Below are 18,356 nucleotides of genomic sequence, written 5' to 3'. Positions count from 1 at the left end.
CTAATACAAGAAAAGCAAACCTACTACCATTTTAACTAGATGGTCTGAGATTTCGTTGAGAGACATGAGAGTTCCAACATGCATGGAATGCATGACACAAGTGCGTTGCAGGTGAGATATGCGTATTCTCCTGAATATTGTGACTACCACGGACCAAAATGAGGCCTTTCTCAGTTGTCTATATTTCTCTCAGATACCCAAATGCACTTAAAATGCAGATGATACCGTAAAAGATGTGAGAGTTAATTTGTTCTCATAACAAATCCATCAGTTTTTTTTAACCGCTATTCAATGATACCATTATCACACTGGTTGGTAGCCTGAAGACAATTTGAATACACCTCTTTTTGTTGGAAAGAATCCCACCAATAAAAAATGACTCCAAAGATGCAGTAGGTGTCTCAGGTGGGACCCCAGTGGAGAAGCATGCTACCAACTAGGTTGGTGGGTTATGGATCTTCCTAATAAAACCTAAGAGTGATTTTATTGGACACTGGGGAAGTGATGCATTGGGATCCAGCAGTGCACCTACATTTTTTGCTTCTCTGATCACCTGTTTTTTGGACTTTCTACTGTGGGTGAGCTTCACTACTGGTGTCTCACCACAGTAATCGCATGGTAAATGGACCCCTTGTGTTTGCTACCTGTGCCTGGATTTTAAGATAACGCTGCTGCAATGCAGCAAGGGTAAGGGGCACTTGGCTGATTAAACATGTGCACACATGTGTGGGCTGCACATGGGAGACCACTGTTGTGCACAGCCTGGTAACAGTGCTCAGGCAACCTGGCACAATGGGAGCTTTGCAGAATTAGGCATTCACCTGGGGTAGAACTAATGAGGGTATTGTACATTCTTAGGGAAGGTCAGTGTGCTTTACTGTTTAAACTATAGCGACATTCCGTTATAGGGAGGGAATTGCCTTAGAGTATAGTGTTCCATCCCCTTGGCCTACAGAGGCCATTGACGTCTGGAATTGGAGTGTAACCTGTGGAAGGAAATGTGTAACCTCCAAAAAGATAACTGTAAATTTTGTGGGTCATTCAGAGTTTAGATGGTTTTCTGGCTCAGCTCAGGATCAGATCCCAGGTCTTTTTACACCGCCCTGTGCCCAGAAATTATATTTTCTCCAGCAACAGGAACAAAGGCCACTCCCACACAAAAGTAGGAAGAAAGGGGTGGGGCGGAATGATCTATATCAACCCCTCAACTGTCACACTGTACCGTGGATGGGACCACCCAAGCCCACCAAACAAAGGAGAGTGCCTACACAAATGGAGACAACCAACAGGGGTGTTCCCTTTGAAATCCTAATGTGCAAGTCTCTGGAAGTGATGTCAGTGGGGAGCGAAGCTGAGACCCTTGAAGCTGATGTGACCAGTGGCTCCTGGATGATGCTATTTTGGATTGTCCCAACATGCTGTGCAGGAAGGTTGGGTCAGAGATGGAGGGGTGATGAGGCATCACAGAATTGACCATGGGTGCCTGTCTTCTGGAACCTTCCTCTCCCCTTAAAAAGCTCTTGTACAAGGGAGCGACCCTCTCTTGCCTGCAGATTTCTACACACTTTACTGTTGGATCCTGGAACTGCCATGGACAACTGGAGGGAGTAACCTCCAGACCCACACTCAGGACCAAGGGCTCTGCTCATTTGAACCCAGGAGCAGTGATCTCCTGAAGGGCCAGTGAGGCTGGTCCCCTTTACACTCCATGAGGATCAGTTAGAGGAAAGGCCTGGACATTTTTGCACCCAGGAGTAAGGATCAAGAGAAGAGCTGGGGCAGGGAACCAGGAAGACAAGCTCTTTGAATACAGTACTGCTTTGACATTCAGAATGGGTACTGCAATTGACCCTGGTGAATATAGCGCACCACCAGGAGTAAAATGAACCCAGGATCGTCCAAATTGGTGCAATGGCTCCAGAGTTATGGCATTCTAAAGTCTGGCAACCTTTGACCTACTTTCCTGTCTCGGAGCACTTGGGGCTCTACTATTGTCCCAACAACCTTCACCGGGGTGGGCCGGGGCCGGAGGATGGAGCAAAGATGGTGCTAGTTTATCAGGCATGGAGATAGCGTGGATGGGTTCCTCTCCCTACTCTCTCTTCGTGCCCAGGGTCCCCATCCCATGGGCAGATTCATGTTTAAGGGGGCCAGGACCCTATCCTGCACCTCTGAGTTCTTCACGATAAGAGAAAGTGCTGTCACATTTTCCAGAGATTCTGGATGTAAGGGAGTTGCCATTGTGCTTCTCAGCCCAAAATAGAAACGCGGCACGAGGTCACCTTTAAAAAAGATATAAAAGGGAAATGCCAATACAGCTCTCCTTGCTGCAGTGGGAGAGTTGCTTGTCTAATATTCACTGTTTTCAAGGAAAATCACTGCATAATACCTTGTGGCAGACTGCACGGTCCCACCGGGGCACCCTATTTGCTGTCCTCATAGGAGGGCAGGTCAGGGAGCCCAGCCCTTGCTGCCCTCATTGGCTCCCTGTGCCAGCAGCATTATCTTGTGCTGCTGCAGGAGTCTTCATCCTCAATAGATGTCTGCCAGCACCCCCGGGTAGACTTGCACTGTGTGTGGCCACCTCCTCCCCCCCACACAATGCTTTGTCAATTTTATGCCCTGTAGGAAGCCTTCTTTACAATTACAATTTAAAATCAAAGACACAAAAGAATATATAAACACAAAGTTTATTTCTGCTAAATGTTTTGTTGGGTTATCATAATGATTGCACATGCTTTATTCGTTCATCAGTATCGCAATAATGACAACTACTCATTCAAAAGTAATGTGTTTATTAGAAAACAAATGTCTAACCTCACTTGATATGTTTGGGTAAGACATCTAGGGGGTCACATGTAATAACACAATGCCATCAATATTATGTTCCGTCTACTATTGTAGACATTTGTAAATTACTGCGTAGTATTTAGTAGTGTGTGTGAGTAATAAATATAGTGGGGTGTTTGGTTCCCAGAATGGACAATTATGGATCTATTACTTATGATGGCCACACAATTAATAGCCCAATTACTAACACCTATTAACTACAAAGCCCCACTATGAACCATGATTTTGAGGATACCAGAGGTAACATTAACTCTGTGGATAGTTAATGGAAATTAAAAGTAGAACCATGAAGGCCCTATCAAAATAAGGAATCACAGTTGTAATCAGTCATTTTGGCTCAATTCTGATTGATAATTCCTCATTTCTCTCCACTAGCTGTGGCTGTTTCTGATAGCCAAACGTACAAAGGGGTTCCATCTTTCCTCACCTACCCTATCAAAATTACCAAGTGCCTCTCATCTTAATTGGCTAAATTATTTTTCTGTGCTGGACAAAAGAGCCATTTAGTAGAAGTCATATATAATTTAATAAGCCAGGATTCTGTCTTGAATTGCACAAATCATACTTTTGAATGAAATGCAAATATGGGGACCTATGAGGGACTGCAGACTACTATCACTGGATTTGCATTCACAAAATGGTTGTGTTGCAGATCATGTCTCTTAAAAAGTCAGTAGGAATGATGCAAAGCAGCATTGTGAGAAGTACTAAGCAGGCCACTAGACTTATACAGCGATGGACTCTGACGATACCAGCAGTCCATGTTCACATAGAGGAAGCTGTTCCTTATCAAGATGTTATTATTATACCCAGCCCTTTCACTATTCGCACTCTGGGTCTAGGTAATAATGTGAAATTTATGAAAATTATTTGCAGGTGTCCTGTATTACAATCAACCACCACTAGTGATTGCTAGTAATTTTAATTTTAATTCTGATGACAGAAATAATTATGACTGGTAATCCAGTCCCCCTGACAATTTTTTTCAGCTCTTTATATTTATCTGCAGATTCACAATGACCCCTTTAATATTTTTACAGTCGGATTGGCTTTTGTTTCTGAGCTGATCATCATCCCTATTCATCCCAGACATAGGGTCTGATTTAAAGTTTAGAGACGAAATATAAATCCTATTATATCCTATGAAATTTATATTTCAGTGGACAGGAAATCCATCACCACTGTGATTGAGTATCCCCTTGCCAAATTCTAAATCAGGCCCAGAGACATCTAAGACAGCTGATGAGACATCAGTATGGAACAAGTGCCTTGTCATCTCTATTTCAAGGTCAAACAATAACAACCACTGTTAGAAATTGCACACAATCCCTTGCAGGATGGACCACAACAAAATCACTAAATCAACCTATGCTTACCCCTAGGTAGCTTAGCACAAAAAACTGTCAGGAGTAACATAGAGCAATGTGTAAAGTATTTCTGCAGCACATAAACAGTAATAAAATAAAAACATACCACAAAAAAAAATCCCAAACCAAATTAGAAAAATAGAATTAATTATTATAAATTATTTGACAGCAAAATGACAAAACATCAATTATTGGTACCGGAGTTATGATTTTTAAAGCTTAAGGTTCATAATAGTGCCAAAAGATAAAAGAGCCATTTGCAGAGGTCTGGTCACTTTTAGCACCACAACCGTGTGTCCAGGAGAGTATAAAGACCTTTTCAGGGTTCAGGGTTCAGGGCTCATTCAGGCTGGGTCCCTGGGTGAATTCAACATATCGGGAGCCTATTATGTCTCTGCGGCTCCAATCAGAAGGCCTGCAAAATACCCCTTAGAGTCAATAGCCCTGGAAGTCCTGGATGAAGATGTAGATGCAGGGCTCAAGTGTAGAGCTGGCCTTTGAAGTTTCAAGGCAGGCTGCGGGCAGCAAATCAGTCCTTCCAGGTACAGCATCTGTCTGCAGAGCACACAGCAGGTGACAACAACATGAAGTCCTCTGAGGGTCCTTCCGCAGGTCCACTAGTGGACAGAACAGTGAGTCTAAGAGCCCTATTTTCATTCTAAACACTTAGAGAGAGATGACAGATTGTTTTTCTATGGATACCACATCTACCTCTTAAAACAGGATACTGTAATACTTTTACATTACTCTTGAGTACAGAGAATAGGCATCCTATTAAGCCATGATGAATACCGAAGGCCAGGTTAGCTTTAGTAAGGGCAGAAACATGGCATAGAAAAGGGACATTAGGGCCATAACACCCTGGTGTGTTCTGTTAAAAAACACAACAAAAAAAAACCTTATGCCTAGGGTACCACCCAATAAAGGATATATCTTGTGGTTTATCCTAAGGCATTTTTAACTGATACAACTGGATTCCAGAAACTATCCAGATTTGTTCATTTCTAGGATCTCCCTCAATAAATCCCTTTATAGGTTGTGTCCCCCCTCAAAATACTACCTTACATGGGTAAGCCAAGGTGGGCCATGATGAAGCATGTCACATTACATACTCCACCTCATACATATCTTTTAAATGGGTGGTATGGGAGGTATCCTAATATGTATAGGTAGACCACAGACTAGTCAACAAGGTACACAAAGAAGGTGACAGTACTTTTTTGAGCAGTGTTCATATCTTTTTCTTGAGTGATGAGCCCTATTTGTATTACACCCTGTTACCATGTTCCTAGAATATGGGAGAAGCTTCTAGAAAGGTTCTTTAAACTTCTGGGAGTTTTATTCCTACTCTGCCCTGGCTACAGGCCGTCTGAGTTGACAATACAGTGTTATTAGCCAAAATAATGAGACAACAGGACGCAGTCTTATATTTATTATTATATTTCGGCATATATTATTTTATTTTGTAGTTTAATTATGTACTATTTTCTGTTCCATTATATGTTTGACACAATGTTTTGGTAGTTTACATATGATGTATATACATTTTATATTTCTGTTGATAGTATTTTTGGCACATAATATTTTTGTAAACAATACACCATACATGAGAGTACCCTTGACCTGAATTGAGGCATGGAACCACTCTGGGCGATGAGCAGCTCCACTGGAATGCCCTCGTGCTCCTGACCCCGCCCTCGTTTCTGCCGCAAGTTTGAGGCCCTCCACCACCTGCAGGCGCCCTAGTGGTAGGCATAAGCATTGTGTGTTAGTATTGTTATCTTCTGTTTTCTGTGCCTGTTTCCTGTTTTGCTCTGTTTTTCTGTTTTTGCCTTTTTCCTGCTGTCTGCCTTTTTTTCTGCCTGTTTCTGCTTGCTAGTTTCTGCCCGGTTTCCTTGTCCCTGCCGCTGCGTCCCCCTCGCACCCCCACTCGTCACACCCTCCTGCTTCCCAGCTACTCCTCCCTCCCACCTCCCCTTCTTAATGGAGGCCGCTGTGTGCTGCCCAGAGTGACCCTTGACCTGAATTAAGGCCACGAACCACTCAGCGCGACGAGCATCTCCACCGCACTGCCCTCGTGCTCCTGACCCCGCCCTCGCTGCTGCTGCGAGTTGGAGGCCCTCCACCACCCACAGCCACCTCCCTGCGCCTCATCCCTGGTGTTTAGTGGTAGGCATAAGTATTGTGTGTTAGTCTTGTCATCTTGTGTTTTCTGTGCCCGTTTTCTGTTTTGCTCTATTTTTCTGTTTTTGCCTTTTTCCTGCTGTCTCTGCCTTTTTTCTGCCTGTTTCTGCTTGCTTGTTTCTGCCCGGTTTCCCCGTCCCCACTGCTGCGTCCCCTGCGGCCCCACCCCCTCGCACCCTCTCTCGTGCCCCCATTCGTCACACCCTCCCGCATCCCAACTGCTCCTCCCTCCCACCTCCCCTTCTTAATGGCAGCCGTGTTGCTGGCACGCCAGAGGCATGCCAGAGGCAAGCCCATCTGCGCCCAACCACCCCTAGACCGCACCCAGCGTTCGTCCCCCTGGCCCGCGCACCTCCCATCCCTCAAGATGCCTCTACATCTCCGCAGAGCTCCACGCACTCAACCCCGGCTGGCCCACCGTCTGTGCCAAGGCTGACCCCAGGCACACCCACAGACTCTCTGCCTACCGCTCATGCCGCTTCTCCTGCAATCAAGCCACTGAGCACCACAACAACGCCAGACACCCCAACCATCTCAGCTGCAGCCTCCTCAACATCTGCTCCATCCACAAGCATGCCATCGAGCTCTGGGACCTACTCACAACAGCCTCCGCCTGACATCGCCTTCCTCACTGAAACTTGGATGAACCCCTCATCTGAATCAGACATCGCTATAGCCATCCCGGAGGGCTACAAGATCACCCAAAGAGACCGTATCAACAAACCAGGAGGAGGAATCGCCATAGTCCACAGAAGTTCCATCAGGATCTCCACCAACACCAACGATACCCTGGATTCCGCAGAGCACCTACACTTTCAGATACACATCAACGCCAACACCACCCTGAGAGAAACCCTTATCTACAGACCACCAGGCCCCCGCCCCCAATTCTGTGACGCCATCGCCAACACAATCAGTTCCCATGCCCTCGCCTCCCCGGACTACCTGCTCCTCGCGACCTAAATTTCCACCTGGAGAGCACCAGTGACGGCAACTCCTCTGCCATACTGGACAACCTCGCAACCTCTGCCTCAAGCAACTGGTCACCTCGCCCACCCCCTCAGCCGGGCACATGCTTGACGCCATCTTCTCCTCCAGCAGCCACATCACCTTCACTCACACCAGCGAACTCCATTGGACCAACCACCACTGCGTTCATTTTTCCTTTCCTTCCTGAAGCCCACCACCAACAGCATTCGATCCCTCACCGCAAGTGGATCAAGATCTCCAAGGAACAGCTGATCTCAAAAAACCAACAACACCCGCATCAACAAGAAAGCTCCCTGGTTCACCGCAGACCTTCAGGCCTCCAAACGAGAATGCCAGAAAACTGAGAAAATCTGGCGCCAAGAACAATCAGAGAGCAACTTCACCACCCTCAAATCAGCCATGCGCAAACACCACCAGCTCATCCGGACCACCAAAAGATACTTCTACAAAGAGCGGATAGACAACAACGCATACAACAGCAAGGAACTATACAACAACATTAAGGAACTCACCAACCCTAAATCCTGCTCCATCGACCCTGCCCACTCACAAGACCTCTGCGACTCCCTCTCCATCTTCTTCCACCGCAAGATCACAGACATATATGGAAGGTTCGCAACACCGTCCCACACCACCACCACCACTGACATGGTCAACCCCATCGCACCCTGGTGCACCAACGTACTGAGCGCCTGGACACCCCCCAACAATGAAGAAACCACCAAAACCATGAGCACCATCCACTCACCACTTCTTCAATAAGGCCAGCCAAATCATCGCTCCCCAGCTCGGGACCATCATCAACAGCTCCTTTGAGACTGCCATTTTCCCAGAAAGCTGGAAACACGCCAAAGTCAACACCTTGCTCAAAGAGCCCAAATCCGACCCCGAAGGCCTCAAAAACTACTGACCTATCTCCCTACTCCCATTCCCGGTGAAGGTCATAGAGAAGATAGTCAACAACCAACTTTCCTGATTCCTGGAGGACAACAGCCTACTCGACGTCTCCCAGTCTGGATTCCACAAAAACCACAGCACTGAGACCACCCTCATTGCCTGCACCGACAACATCAGGACCAAGCTAGACAAATGTGAAACCGTTGCTCTCATCCTTCTTGACCATTCCGCAGCCTTCAACACTGTATGTCACCAAACCCTTTACACACGCCTCTTCGACACCGGAATTCGCCTCAGAGCGCTGGACTGGCTCACCTCCTTACTCTCTGAAAGAACACAAAGAGTTTGCCTCCCCCGTTCTGGTCAAAGGCCACCAAGACCATATGCGGAGTCCCCCAGGGATCCTCACTTACCCCCACCCTCTTCAATATCTACATGGCTCCGCTCGCCAGCATCGTCCGATCTCACGGCGTCATTATAATTTGAGCTGATGACACCCAGCTCGTCGTCTCCCTCACAAGGTACCCTGCAACCGCCAAGAACAACCTTCACACCAGACTTCTCGCCATCGCCAACTGGATGACAGCAAGCCACCTCAAGCTGAACTCAGAAAAAAACAAGATCATCATCTTCGGACCCAACAAGTCAGCATGGGATGACTCCTGAAGGTCGGCCACCCTGGGGCTGCCCCCAACACCCACGCACACAATCTCGGCTTCATACTAGACTCTTCACTTTCCATGACCTAGCAAGGCAACGCCATCTCGTCCTCATGCTTCAACACTCTTCGAATTCCCTGCAAGACCTTCAGGTGGATTCCCATGGAAACCAGAAGAACGGTCACCCACATCCTCGTTAGCAGCAGACTGGACTACGGCAACACCCTCTACGCAGGATCATTGGCCAAGCTCCAGAAAAAACTCCAGCGCATCCAGAACGCCTCAGCATGTCTCATCCTCAACCTCACTCGCCACAAACACATCTCAACCTACCTCAGAGCCCTACACTGGCAACAAAAGGATCATCTTCAAAATCCTAATCCACACTCACAAAGCCCTCCACGACATTGGACTGGCCTACCTCAACAATCGACTTAACTTCCACATCCCGACACACCAGCTCCACTCCGCCACCCTTGCCCTCGCAACAGTCCCTTGTATTCACCGTACCACAACCGGCGGCAGGTCCTTCTCCCACCTCGCTGCCAAAACCTGGAACTCCCTCCCCACCAACCTACGCAAGATCCAGGACCTCCTGACCTTTTGGAAGCACCTCAAGGCCTGGCTCTTCGAGCAGTAGCACCCCAAACCCCACCCCAGCGCCTTGAGGCCCAACCGGGTGAGGAGCGTGCTCAACAAATTTATTGATTGATTGATACTTGTAGTTTTCAGCTCTCTTTCCCTCTCTATCTCAGTTGGAAAGTGGATTATTGATAAGGGCAGGCATTAGAAATGGGTTCTTTGGTTGGCAGTCAGGTTACCCCCTGTCCAAGCAAGAACCCTCACTCTAGTCAGGGCAAAGGAGAAACACACAAAGTTAACCCCCGCTCACCCCCTTGGTAGCTTGGCACGAGCAGAAAGGCTTAACCCAGAGACAATATGCAAAGTATTTGTACCAACACACACAGTAATACAGTGAAAACACTAAAAAATTACTCAACACAAGGTTAGAAAAATAGGCAAGATTTATCTAAGCAAAACAAGACTAAAACGACAAAAATCCAACATACACAGACAAAGTTATGAATTTGTAAAAGATTAAACTTTAAGATAGCGCTCAGAAGCCCAAATGTTTCAAATTGGTGATATTGGGCGTCGTGACGGAGTCGATCCCAGCAATTCAACATCAATGGCACCAGTCAATGAATCATACGGACCCCCAGGTACAGTACCTTGTGAAAATGAGGAAACAAGCCAGTGCACAGAGTCGGAGATCACAGCATCGCTGGATCGGAGGCAGTGTCAGTTCTGGTGCTGTGGAGCGAAAGACCAGAGGCGTCACAAAGAAGCATTGGGTCCTGCTGTAGAGTGGTCAAGGTGAGGCAGCATCGGTGCAAAGTGTTGGATCTTACCACTTCCGGCGAAGTCAATATCTGGTGGTCACAACATGGTGCGGTGACTTCTATGGAGTCACAGACTTCAGAGAGGCTGCAGCGATGTCGGGCCTGTGAGGTCGTTGCATTCCGGCGAGGACCACAGCTTTAGTTGCAGGCATCATCACAGGATTTGGCAGTGCATCAGTTCTAGTCATCCAAAGTCGGTTTCCTTGGATCTTCTTGATTTTCCACCAGCTTCTCCTTTCAAGGCCCCAGGGACTGGATTAGGCACCACTTGGCAGGGTAGAAGTCTCAGCAGAGATTCCAGGTGCTGGCAGAGGAAGGCTTTGATGGCCCTAAGACTTCAGAACAGGCAGAAGCAGCAACTGCAAGATAGCCCAACAAAGCACAGGCAGGGGCAGCATGTCTCCTCAGCTTTTCAGCTCTTCTCCTTGGCATTGGTTCCACTTGTTTCCAGTAGCAGATTTGAAGAATCTAAAGTATGGGGTTTTGGGTCCAATACCTATAGCTCTTTCTCTCTTTCAAGTTGACCAACTTCAAAGAAAAGTCCCTGTTGTCTATAGGATCCTGCCCTGCCCAGGCCTGGGCCCAGACACATAAAAAGGGGTTTGAGACTGCATTGTGTGAGAGCAGGCACAGCCCATTCAGGTGTAAGTGACCACTCCTTCCTCCGCTCTAGCCCAGATGGCTAATCAGGATATGCAGGATAACCCCAGCTCCCTTTGTGTTACTGTCTAGAGGAGATTCACAAACATCCCAACTATCAGTCTGACCCAGACAGAGAATCCAGAAACAGGCAGAGTCACAGAATGGTTTAAGCAAGAAAATTCATACTTTCTAAAAGTGGCATTTTCAAACTAATAATCTAAAAGCCAACTTCTCTAAGATAAATATTTTTTAATCGTGACTTCAGAGACCCCAAACTTGAAATTTCTATCTCCTCTCAAAGGGAAACTGTACTTTAATTATATTAAAGGCAGCCCCATGTTAGCCTATGAGAGGGATAGACCTTGGAATAGTGAAAAACAAATTTGGTGGAATTTCACTGTTGAGACATGTAAAAACACATCAGTACATGTCCTACCTTTAACATACACTGCACCCTGCCCATGGGGCTACCTAGGGCCTACCTTAGGGGGAAGGTTTGGGCCTGGCATGTGGATACACCTGCCAAGTCGAATTTGGCAGTTTGAACTGCACACACAGACACTGTAACGGCAAGTCTGAGCAATGTTTACAGGGCTACTCATGTGGGTGGCACAACCAGTGTTGCAGGCCCACAAGTAGCATTTAATTTACAGGCCCTGGGGACCTCTAGTGCACTTTATAAGGGACTTACTGGTAAATCAAATATGCCAATTCTTTAATAGACAATTACACATACAATTTCACAGAGGGAGCACTTGCACTTTAGCACTGGGCAACAGTGCTAAATTGCCCAGAGTAACAAAAACAGTAAAAACAGAGTACAGCACACAGCAACAACCTGGGAAGTAGAAGCAAAAAGTTAGGGGAGTCAACGCCAAGGATGCCTTGTCTAACAGCAGGGAAGTACCTACACTTAACAATAGGCCACAAACCCACATTAGCCCCAGTCAAGGCCTCAGTAAATTAATCCTGGCTCAACCCTTGGTAGCTTGGCAATAAGCAGTTACGTTTAACTTAGGAGTAAGGTGTGTAAAGCATTTAATATCAACAAAACAGTAAATAAGTAAAACACAAAAACAAAATAAAAATGCAGCACCAATTTATAAAAATAGATTATATTTCTGTCTTTAGAACAACACCAAAATGACAAAAATCTAATAAAGGGAACCGAAGATTGGAATTTTTAATGATTAACTGTTTTCTAGCGCTTAGAAATCAAAAGTGACACTATGGGCATCTGGTCAAACTTGACAGGGTAAAGTCAAAAGTTGAGGCAGACCGCAATGGAGCCCTGCTCGGCTACACTGTGTGGGAAGCCTTGGTCAAACCTTTACCTTCAGACTTGGCAACTTTTCTGGAGCTTTTCTTCCCTGATGTCGGACGACCCTCCTCAGCAAGCTAATTTCAATGCAAGGTCATTGGATTGCCTTTCCACGAGCCCCTGTCAGGTCCTGGAAGTCTGGGGCTCTGGAGCTTTTTAGCAGGATGAACCTGCAAGTCAGGCTGGGTTACGGTTGACACTGGCTAGCTTTACTCACGACATTGGGTCCGGCCACTTCTGGAGCTTTTTTTCCAAAGTAGCTCCAAACTTCTGGATCTTCTTCCAGAAGTACTTTTAAGGTCCTTAGATGTACGCAACTTCCCTCAAGGTTCCAGAAGCTTCATGGGGCTTAGGACTTGAACTCCCAGAATGCACCTGGTCCAAATCCTAAAATGACCACTGGCCACTGGTCAGCTGGGCTATTTTTGCAGGCCTTGATGTAAGGGACTCTGGTCAGCTCCTTTCTACCTGTAGCTTATAGGGAGCCCCTTCTTGAGGTTGCAGAAGTAAGGCATAGACCTTTTCGTGGTGAAGTCTAAAGTGTGCAGCCTCTGCAATCCTTCTGAATGCAGGTCCCATGTGCAGGCCAGAGGTCCAGCAGGGCAGTCCTTCTTATTCTTGTCTTATTCCATTTAGGATCTGAAGTGTGGTGCAGTTTTGCCATATTTATCCTTGCTCCTGGGGTAGCAAACAGTGGGTGTTCCTGTCCAGACAAGTGCAGGCCACCACCCTCTTGAATGACCACTTTCTGGAAAGTGTGACACAAATCAAACACAGGGAACAACATTCCTCCAAACTCTAAGATGGCAAAAATGCAATCCTAGAGTTTAGATCTACCTGAATCCACCCACTGGTGTGGCTAACTTTCAGTTAACACACCCCTTCAAACCCCTCTCCTGAACTAATCAGGGGCACCTGGTTGTCTGGGGCTGCAGGAAATGGGGGAGGTACAGTTACTGTCCCAAATCTCCTTCCCTCCTTTAAAGTCCAGTTTGGCTACTCACCTTCCATCCTATTCTACCATCTGCTGAGGCAGATCTCCTCCCTCCAGATGCTTCCTTCGTTTCAGCCCAGGCCACTTCACACCTCATCAAGGCAGCCTTACTCAGGCTGACAGAGGCTAGCTAATCGGAGGAGGGCACTACTGGGCTGATGTTGTTAACCTTTAGTGGGAGTTCTACAACTCTTTCTAGGTATTAAATTCAACAGTGGCAAGTTGTTGGATTTATAATAACTTTTAATTAGATACTAAACTTGCTAAAATATTTAGCTCCTTCCTGTGGAAAATAAGACTTTATTTTAAAATAAAACCTCTTCATGTTACCCCTTGGAGCCTATTCACTACAATGGAAAAAAATGAATATTGCTATTTGTCCCTCACCAGGGCTTATAAAATACATTTTATAAAGGCCCTGCTTATAGTTACACTGCACCCAACCCTGGGGACACTTAGGGCATACATTAAGGTTTACATATGTACAAATAAGGTAGCTTAGGACTTTGGAAGTACTTTTAATTTCAACGTTGAATTTGAGGTTAACTTCAAGTTAAAAGCAGCCAGCAAGCCAGGCCTGCCATTAAAACCACACTGGGCAGCACAACAGTGCAGCTATGGGTGCACTATCAATGCTGGGGTACCTAAACCGACATGCCCTGCCATATACTAGGGACTTATATGTAGGTTGGTACAGGCAATTATAATTAGCTTATTTTACACAGAGCACTGGCCCTGGGACTGTTTAGCAGTGCACAGGGCACAGTCTGAGTCAGCAACAACCAGGATCAATCAAAACGTTTGGGGGTGACCAGGGCAAAAAGAAGGACTTTTTTACACACTCTCTCTCTTTCTCTCCTGTGTAGATCCCCCCTATTCTAATTACCCTCTATGATGTGTTCTTCCACACTCGTCCCAGCTTGTCTTTAAAAGCACAGTAACAGGGATAGTATGGCTGGGGAAAAGCTGAAGAACAGACTTTATGGGTTGCTGGTGGAATGGCCATTTGCTGCACTCACTAAACTGTCATCAAACACAGAAGTGGATTTAGATTCGGACTTCTCTTGCAGGCTTTGTCCTAGGGTACTATAGAAGTTTAAATGGCTGAATCCTGTAGAAAGTAAATTAGGCATTGGCTAGTGTTTCCCTTTACCTCCTGATATGTCTTTATTCTTTTTCAGTTATTTTCATCTTCCTGAGTGAAAAGTGTTTGTACACCATATAATTTATAAAAAACTGAAAATGGTGAATTTGAGGTACAGTTTTGAGAAACTTTAAGATATGAGTTTCCTTTTCCTCCAGTATTCTGTTTTTTTGTATTACTTTTTTTAGACAATACTTTACAGACAATCTTTGACAATGTCACCATCATGGCACTTGAATTGAGGTAGGCTACACCTCATACTTCGTAGGAGAAAAAACGGTTCCCATACAATTTGTTAAAAGAAGAAGCATTTATATTAATGCTCATGTTCGTTGCTATTGTGTGCAGTAAAACGTCTCTCAGCAGTCACAATTTTTGTGGTGATTATTAGCGTCAACATAATGAATTCGTAACTCCTGCCAGCCTCAAAGACACTGGCCGTTTATTTCGGGTTATCAAGAAGAGTTAATGAGATCAGGTCAAAGCAACAGCGCTAAACAGAATTTGTTTCCTCACAGTTTGTGACTAGCGCCCACAAGAAGTATTATTTCCCTTCAAAATGAAGATCAAATCGTTCAATAGCATAATATATCAAACCTGACACCTCCTCTTATTCCTCCCCTTTCCCTATCTCGCTTCTCCATACAAAAATCCACATAATTGTAAACAGATGGTCTAAGCTAAATGTAGCAAAGTCGCGAATGAAAAGCACAAGCCCAAATGCACATTTGAAAGTCAAATCATTTCTCACAGGAATAAGCCCCACTGGTTTGGCCTCATATGAGAGCCTGTGAAGCACTGTAGGCTAGTTCAGGATCTTTGTCTTTTCTAATTAATCAAAACTTTTATGTGTTGAAAAGGTTATACCAGCCATAATGTTGGCTGCAGAGTAATTTATGAGAATGGGCACATCTGGTTTGCAGAAAATAATATGTCGTGCCATGAAACATAATCCTACGTAATTCCAAGTGACTAATGCAGGTCTTAACAACATTAGAACGAAATTATACATCTGCACATTGTTTGTCGCCTAAAGCACTTGACTGTGTTGACTATATTAGTTTAAACAGACTCTGAGCATGTTTTCTTCGCTTTACGTTGTTTAAAAGCATCATTTACTTAAAGTAGTATTGTTAAATATTGGATAGAAATACATATAAATATAACAGAATCACATTTGAAATTCATTTTCTATAGCAATAAAATACATGTAAGACACATTCACAGTGTCATTACGCAATAAAATAATGAATCTGTTTTGAATGACAGCACTTCAACATAAATGACTCAAACAAAATAAAAATATCATTGCTCTCCTATACTTTGTTGGCTAACCAATTATTTTATTTAAATGAACCATTGAATATCTTTTCTGCTTACATTTATACCACTATATTGATTTATACCATTATATTGATAATTATGCCAAGAACTAGTGCACATTTTTGTCCATATATTGTAAATGTTTGATTATTGATTTGCTAACGCTCTTGTGAAAATACTAGGCCCAATTAGCGACTTGTTTCTCGATCTCGAAAAATGTTGTTCCAGATTCTAGGAGAACACCCTTTTCTTTTTTTGCATTTCTTTTTTACTTTTCAGGCCTGATAGCTAATTGATGTTAACTTCATTCATATTACACTTCACAGTAGTTTATTTATTGTTAATTTTTAAAAACATATTTAACCATATGTGAATATATTTGTGTGTGTGTTAATCTGTGCATGTGTGTGTATAAACATATATATGTGTGTATATATGTACGAATCTTTAGAAGTTGTTTTCTTTCAACAAATATGACTTCAGCTGCTGTCTGCAAAGCTTCGAGGTGATCTGTCGAGCGGGGCTCTAGAAAAAGGGGGGTACAAAATGCCTTTTCCCCATGAATTTTTCAGTAAAAATTCCGAACAGGAATAGCAGCCGAATCACTGGACAGATTTACACCAAATTTGGCAGCATGGTAGAAAACAATCATTTTGTTATTTGGTGTAAATCCGTACAGTAGTTGTTGAGAAATTAAAGAAAAAACACGTTTGTATTTAAAGGAATGTGAATGCACTCCAAACCCTCCCGACCTCCTGCTGAGATCCGATTGGCAGCCAACACTACAACAAGGAAGTAGGAGCAGCCAACCAGGGGCTCAGCTTTAGCCACCACCCCCCTGGGCCAATTCTAGTATTGGAGGTGGGCTACGCAGCCCCCCTCATTGAGCCAATAATGGCCCTGGGGACCGTCACCCCCAGGGCCGACTCCTGGTGTGCAGGACATATCTGTTTGCTCTGACTTGGAGGGAGCTTAGATAGACCCCAGGGGATGGGATAACAGTGAAAATAAAACATAAAATACACACATGGTTAGATGAATAAAGCTTAATTTTATGAGGAAGATAAGCCCTAAATGACAAAAGTCCAATGAGTAGAACTAGAGATATGAATTTTCAAAGATTAAAATGCAATATAGTGCTTAAAAACATAAAGCACCAACTGGGGCTACCTGGTTGCACTAGATTGGGTGAAATCCAAAAGCTCAGACCGACCATGATGGAGCATGGGTTGGATATAATCCCAGACAACACCTGCAGAAGTTTTACCTTTCAAATTTGAGTCGAGTCTCATTCACAGGGAAGAAGTTTGCTGAGAGAAAGGTGAGCGTAGCTGGCAGTGGTCAGGGGGCATGAAGAGTCAGCTGAGAGTCAGGGACAGCCAAACTTGAGCCTCATGGTTGTGAACGGCGATACTTTCTGTGCGAAGAGATAAACTTACAGTAGGTCGCATTGATTCTTTGACGAGCGGAACTGTTCCGGTGTGATCGGGCCCGTTTACAATCGTGAAGCTCCCAAATTCTTGATTTCAGGGGCCAAAAAACAGTTCCAAGGGCCCAGGACTAGATTGGCGGCTCTTGTGGGACAGGCCCAGGAGTTGTAGCATCTGAGGTGAAAGTCTATTGTGTCCCTGAGACTTTAGAAAACAGGAGGCAAGCCACCAAGGCTATGGAGTCACTTTGGCTCTCAGGTGTAGAGATACAGAATCAGTCCTTCTCACTCCCAGGCAAGAGGGCTGCAGACTGCAAGTCAGCTCAGCCAAGCTGGAATCTAGCAGAGTAGCAGCTCAGCAGAGTGGCAGTCCTTGTAGCAGCTCAGCAGTCCTTCTTCCTGGCAGAGTATCCACAGTTGTGGAAGTGTACTGAGTTGGTGGTGTCAGAGGTCCAGTACTTATACACAGTTGTGCCTTTGAAGTAGGGGAGACTCTAAAGAGAGACATTTGAAGTGCATAGGGCCCATGCCCTTCTTGCCCTTGCTCCAAACCCACTACTTGGGGCAGGACCTTTGTGCGGGGCAGGACACAGCCCATTCAGGAGTGTCAGCTCCACCTACCCATCCAGCCCAGGTCGGCCAATCAGGCTATGAATGGCCCATCAGTCACACCTCAGCTACCGTTGTGTGTTTCACCACCAGGCCATGTAAAACTTAAAGTATGTATCCTGCCTTTTAAATACATTGCATCCTGCCGGGTGGGTCATATATGGCCTACCTTAGGGGTGACTAATATGTATAAAAAGGGGAGGCTAGGCCTGGCAAGAGGTTTATTTTGCCAAGGTGAAGTGACAGTGGAAACCGCACAGGCAGGCTCTGCAGTGGCAGGTCTGAGCCATGGTTAGAGGGCTACTTAGGAGGGCGACACAGTAGTTGCTGCAGACCCACCAGTAGCAGTGAATTTACATGCCCTGGGCAGATGTACCACGCTTTACAAGGGTCTTATAAGTAAATTAAATATGACAGTTGGAGTTAAGCCAAAGTTACCACATTTAGGGGAGAGAGTGCAAACACTTTAATACTATTAGCAGTGGTAAAGTGCACAGAGTCCTAAAGCCAGCAAAAACAGGTTCAGAAAATGGATGGAAGCAGA

The sequence above is a fragment of the Pleurodeles waltl genome, chromosome 1_2, assembly GCF_031143425.1.
Source record: "Pleurodeles waltl isolate 20211129_DDA chromosome 1_2, aPleWal1.hap1.20221129, whole genome shotgun sequence".
NCBI classification, from domain to species: Eukaryota; Metazoa; Chordata; class Amphibia; order Caudata; family Salamandridae; genus Pleurodeles; species Pleurodeles waltl.
Note: the sequence above shows the minus strand (reverse complement) of the source record.